The following is a 6,032-nucleotide window of genomic DNA, read 5'->3' on the forward strand; positions in this document are numbered from 1 at the left end:
ACTTTAATATATATCTATATACAGTCATACCTTGGGTTACAGACGCTTCAGGTTACGTTTTTTCGGGTTACGGACCTCCAAAACCCGGAAGTACCAGAATGGGTTACTTCCGGGTTTTGGCTGTTGTTCATGCGCAGAAGCGCTAAATCGCGCTTTGCTCATGTGCAGAAATGCCGAATTGCAACCCGTGCATGTGCAGACGCGCTGCTGCAGGTTGTGGACGCTGCAGGTTGCGAACGTGCATCCTGCACGGATCATGTTTGCAACCCGAGCGTCCACTGTATCTATCTGTCTGCCTGTCTGTCTGTCTATCTGTCTTTCTATAATGTGTTAGTTTCTATGACTTCTGGCCTTGCACACCACTGGCATGTGACTGGCTCCTGGAAAGTTGCCTGCAAGGGAATGTGGTCCTCGGACTGGAGAGGTTGCCCACCCTTGATGTAGATGGATGTGTGTTGCATCTCTCAATAATGTTGTGTGGGTACCACACAGTAAGTGCCTTTCACACTTGTGCAGCTATCATAGATGCAGCAAGAGTCCAAGAATAAGTAAAAGTCCCACCTCCTGGGAAAGATGCACCCATTTACCAGCAACTTGGGTTAGCTTTTTTTTGGGGGGGGGTGAAGGGGCTGGTAAACAGGATATCCTCCATACATTACCACAGCCACGTGGAGCCCTGAGCACGTGGAAACGATTTTTGGTGGAAGTGATTATCGGCAGCAGCTACGCGGTTGAGATAACATTTGGATTTCCCCTCAGCTGCTTTTAATTTCCCAGTTTAAGAAGCAGAAGGAAAAGCATTCGTCGCAATCTGCTACTGTGGGTGTCTTCACAGAGGCTCTGCCAGTTTTCTCCTGCCTCCCTTTTATTTCGCTCAGCTGCTGGTGTGTAGCGACATGCGAAGCCGTGACTCAGACATCATTCCTGCTGACGGGGGGCCAATGCCCAGATGTGCGTGGACTTCATTTGCCGCCTCCTCTGGGAGAGGGGCTGGAGGTACAAAAAGAAGGTGCCAGTGTAAAGTGTAAAATGTCCCCTGTCAGCACTGTTTTTTTAAACCAGCCCTGTTCCCATGCAGCTTGAGACACTGAAATGGCACATTCTTCCTCTGTTGCTTAGCTTATGCCCATTGCTCAGACAAGCTTTCCTCAGTGGTGCCATCAGGGGGCAGGACTTCAGGGCAGAAATCCAGCACTCTACACACACACAAAGCAGAAGCCACGCCCCAAATTTCAGAAGCTGAAGAGGTAACAGGTCTTAGTGAGCTGAGAGAGTCTGTGACAGAGAACAGTCCAGAATCAGAGGCAGAAGCTGAAACAGGAGGGTGGGAGGAGAGAGGCCAAGAGGCAGAGATGGACCAGGCAGAGTGTCTCCCCCTCCTGTGACAAGCTTCCCTCCCCACTTGCCACTTCCCAGAACCAGGAGAGGCATGAAAAGGGCGGAAGAGCTGCTTGGCTGCATGAAGGCTCAGTCTCTGATTGCTTGGAAAAAGCCCTGAGAAGGTGGGGAATTTTAGTCTCGGCATCTGATTTTCTTCCGACTGCCAGTAAGGAGATACTCTGCCCATTAGGCCTGACATTCAATCAAGTCTATGGAGATCATGTTTTTGCTAATAAAAGTTAACTCCATCTTTGAACTGGGTGATTGCTGACCGACAGGCTCCTATGACATCTAGGCAGCCAGAGTCTCAGGCCTGTGCCTCTCTACTCTGGCTTGATAAGGCTAGGAGCCCATCCTAGCTTTACCAAGGCAGAGTAGAGAGGCACAGTTTTTATGCCCCGTTAGCGGAGGCCAAACTGGCCAACCCTTGGTATGCCCGGCTCTAGCTGTCTGCATTGTGTCCAATTAACACAAATATGGAGAAAGGGAAATGGAAAGGTGCATCAAAATAATATATATTTGCACACAGCTAACTAATTCATGCAGGGACGTGGGTGGCGCTGTGGGTTAAACCACAGAGCCTAGGACTTGCTGATCAGAAGGTCGGCAGTTCGAATCCCCGCCATGGGGTGAGCTCCCGTTGCTTGGTCCCTGCTCCTGCCAACCTAAAGCACATCAAAGTGCAAGTAGATAAATAGGTACCGCTCCGGCAGGAAGGTAAACGGCGTTTCTGTACGCTGCTCTGGTTCGCCAGAAGCAGCTTTGTCATGCTGGCCACATGACCCGGAAGCTGTACACCGGCTCCCTCGGCCAATAAAGCGAGATGAGCGCCGCAACCTCAGAGTCAGTCACTACTGGACCTAATGGTCAGGGGTCCCTTTACCTTTAACTAATTCATTGATGAATGTGTTGGGTTTTGGGAGTCACCTACCCGCTGGTCTCTTCTCTTTCCCCTTCAGACCCCCGGAGGAGAGACAGAAAGAGAGAAAGTGCATGTCTGTTCATGCTTTCCCAAGGGATCTGCACTGAAGTCACATCCAGTGGAATTAACATGAACCTTGAAAAGCGCATAGAGTTGAAAAAAGAAGCGCGAAACTGTACCACTCTTTCAACTTCCTCCTCCCGCTCTATGTACTTTTCAAGGGAGAAAAAAATAAAATAACCACCCCTGCCACCAGATGACCAAGGGGGCAGTGATGGGCAGCTGAGAAGCTTTTGGGGCACCATTGTAACCCTAAATGACCCTGATTTACAGGAACATAAAGGTAAAGGGACCCCTGACCATTAGGTCCAGTCGTGACCGACTCTGGGGTTGCGGCACTCATCTTGTTTTATTGGCCGAGGGAGCCGGCGTACAGCTTCTGGGTCATGTGGCCAGCATGACTAAGCCGCTTCTGGCGAACCAGAGCAGGGCACGGAAATGCCATTTACCTTCGTGCCGGAGCGGTACCTATTTATCTACTTGCACTTTGATGTGCTTTCAAACTGCTAGGTTGGCAGGAGCAGAGACCGAGCAAAGGGAGCTCACCCCATTGCGGGGATTCGAACTGCGACCTTCTGATCGGCAAGCCCTAGGCTCTGTGTTTTAACCCACAGCGCCACCCGCGTCCCTTTTACAGGAACTTACACTTTGCAAAATAGAAAAATGGGGTACTGAAAATTCAAGATTCAGGTTTCTCCAAGATTGGTAGGCTGTGTTCAGCTCAGTGGGTCACAAACTTGTGCAGGAATGTTTTAAGCATGTATTGCTAGTGGCAGCTCAGGTTGCCTGTGAGCCCTGCAGGATTATTCTGGAGCCTCCAAGAATTAAAGATTCATTTCCAGGGCCCTATTGCTACTTAGAAGAATTAAAACCAGTAGAGGGAATTCTCAGGATGAATACAAACGGAGAATCAGATCGACTTTTGTTATCAGCAAAAAAAATCTGATTGCTACTCCGCAGCAAATTCGTCTCTGGGTCTCTTAGTCTCTGAAAGACATTTCTTCATGACACGAAACCTCTAGGAAAGCATCCAAAAAACAGGGTTGCCAAGCCCAGTGGCAAAGCTGGGGATAAAGCCCAGGAATCTTCCCAACTCTCATTCTAAATATCTAAATCCTGCTTCCCTTCCAGGGCTTTACGCCATCCTGTTCTAAACCATTATACTTAGTTCCTTTCTCAGAGCTTAGAAATACAACCCCAAAATCTCTAACCACCAACTTCCACTGCACAGATATCCCGGTCCTGAACATATTCAACGGTCTCACTGGTTTCAACAGAACTTTCTTCCAAGTAAATGCAGTTTACATCAGAACAGTAAGCCAGTTTTCATTCATGGTCCTTGTTCAAATTCTGTCTCTTTGGAATCTTTCGTGGAATGGGAACGATCAAAGAGTCTCTTCAGTCATTGAGCTGTAGAGCTGGAAGGGACCCCAAAGTCCATCTAGTCCAACCCCCTGCAATGCAGTAATCACAGCCTGAGGTTCCCCATTCCTGCCCTAAGCGATTCTCTGAGAGATGGTGCCTTCACTGTCCCAAGAGCTAACCACAGAATAATAGAATTCTACACTTGGAAGGGCCCCTAAGGATCATCTATTCCAACCCCTGCAATGCAGGAAGATTGAACCTGCAACCTTGATGTTGCATGGCGAGTTCCTGACCCCCCCCCCAGGTGGAAATAATGACACATGACACAATTATTAAGGTTAATGGGCTAAAAAAGGCCACAACTTTATTGGTTACAGGTGATGAGCGGCATTGGCTTAGGCATTGGTCCTAACCGACTATATCCGACTCCAGCCCGTCTGCTTGAAGTCCAGGAAGGGTTGACCACCAGTAGGGGGAGTCCTACTGATGCACATCAACCAGGAACTCCCCCAGGGTCACCAATAGGAGGTGTGCCTTAGGCCCTCACCTCCCTAGACTTTGGATAGGGCCACGCCCCCCGGAATCCTTTAGCGGACTACCCTTCAATATGCGGGGCAGGTGATGGCGCTACCCCCCCTCGTCCATCTACAGAACTAAACCAATGCCTAACCTCCAATACCCAGGAAGTTGTGATGATTTGCTACGAGGTAGGCAAAAAACCAAATGGCAGCTGCCAATTCGCCAAGTGGAAAAATTCCTACCAGGCCCCTCAATGGCGACCAACCAAGGTCCATAGCAAGGTCAAAAAGAAAACCTTATAGGGTGGGTGGCAGAGAGGGAGATCCCCAGCCGCGTCCTGCCTTTATAGGGTAGGCCCCGCCCCGAGCCAGCCGATTGGCCAGCTAGCGGGTGACACGGCCGGGAATCCCCCCAATCGTGTGGGGCCGTCGCGTGTGTGGAGGGGCCGTGAAGCCTGCAACCCCACCTCCTTCTTAGTGTGGAAGTGGCTTTATCAGCACCACACTCTAACTAACTGAGCTGTCCAGGCTTTCCGGCCTGGGCTCGTGGCGTGTGAGGAGCGATTTCTGGTTGCACGTCACTTGTGGCAAAACCCTAGAAAAACACAATGCAGAACGACGCTGGGGAATTGGGGAATTTGTGGATCTCTACGTTCATCTCTACGTTGCTCTGCTAGCAACCGGATAATTGGTGCTAAAGACCATGCCTCCATCCAGATGAATATTTCTGAGGCTGATAAAGTCACAGGCAGAGTCAATGGCCAATTCAAAACGTAGGCAATTTGTGGAGCAATTCGCAGAATGGGGGAATCTGAGGACTCAATCCTGCGCCTTGCAAAGAACGATGGTATAATATCCAAGAATTTCTAAAGCACGGTGAAGAAGCATGATGTGAAATTTGTTATACAGTGGTACCTCGGGTTACATACGCTTCAGGTTACATACGCTTCAGGTTACAGACTCCACTAACCCAGAAATAGTGCTTCAGGTTAAGAACTTTGCTTCAGGATGAGAACAGAAATCGTGCTCTGGCGGTGCGGCGGCAGCAGGAGGCCCCATTAGCTAAAGCGGTGCTTCAGGTTAAGTTTCAGGTTAAGTACGGACCTCTGGAACGAATTAAGTACTTAACCTGAGGTACCACTGTAAAATAAAACTGTTGGAAAGCAAAACAAAAAACAAAAACTGAGCTGTCCAGGCTCCTGAGCCTGAAGACCAGTGGGGCGGACATGCTTGAAACCCCAGATCAGGCAGAATTGGGCCCAGCCCTGACAGAAGAAGCATGACATGGGAGCTATGCATTCTGAGAAGTGATGCGGCTTCCTAAGCGGTGCTGCCCATGCGTCTTTCGATTGCCTTGAGCATCTCAGTCGAGGCTGAGGGAAACGCAATGGCTTCACTTCACCGCAGGGCTTGTTCCCCCCTCCCCAAATCTGCAAATGCCCCACTGAAGCCATTGCTAAATCAAACCCATCCGCCTTGCAAGCTGAGCTGGCTGGCAATTCCCACAGAATGAACATTAGAAGGTGCAGGTAATCGAGTTAGTAGCTGTCAACCCGGCGCTGTCTGCTCCAAATTGGATTCCACTAGAAATCTAATTTACAAAGTATACCCCGCACAGAACACTCCCTTCAATTATATTCCCTTCCCGCGCCACCCGCCCGCCCCCCCGGGCCCCCTACCACCCAAAGATGTACCCTCCACAGTCCTTGCCTCCCCTGGAGAGAACGGAAATTGACAAAGAGGGAGGAAGAAAAGTCTATTCATGGCTGAAACCAGAGAGTCACATT

At 49.8% G+C, this 6,032-nt stretch overlaps 1 pseudogene across 1 annotated transcript; it reads left to right on the plus strand.

The window, feature by feature from the left end:
- The first annotated feature begins 896 nt into the window (after window positions 1–896).
- On the plus strand, window positions 897–5,151 carry LOC309336373 (small ribosomal subunit protein eS21 pseudogene; annotated as a pseudogene). The gene is made up of 2 exons: window positions 897–996; window positions 4,845–5,151. The product of its transcript is annotated as a small ribosomal subunit protein eS21 pseudogene (transcript).
- Window positions 5,152–6,032: the final 881 nt, after the last annotated feature.

The sequence above is a fragment of the Podarcis erhardii genome (assembly GCF_964252035.2).
Source record: "Podarcis erhardii genome assembly, chromosome: 2".
NCBI lineage: Eukaryota > Metazoa > Chordata > Lepidosauria > Squamata > Lacertidae > Podarcis > Podarcis erhardii.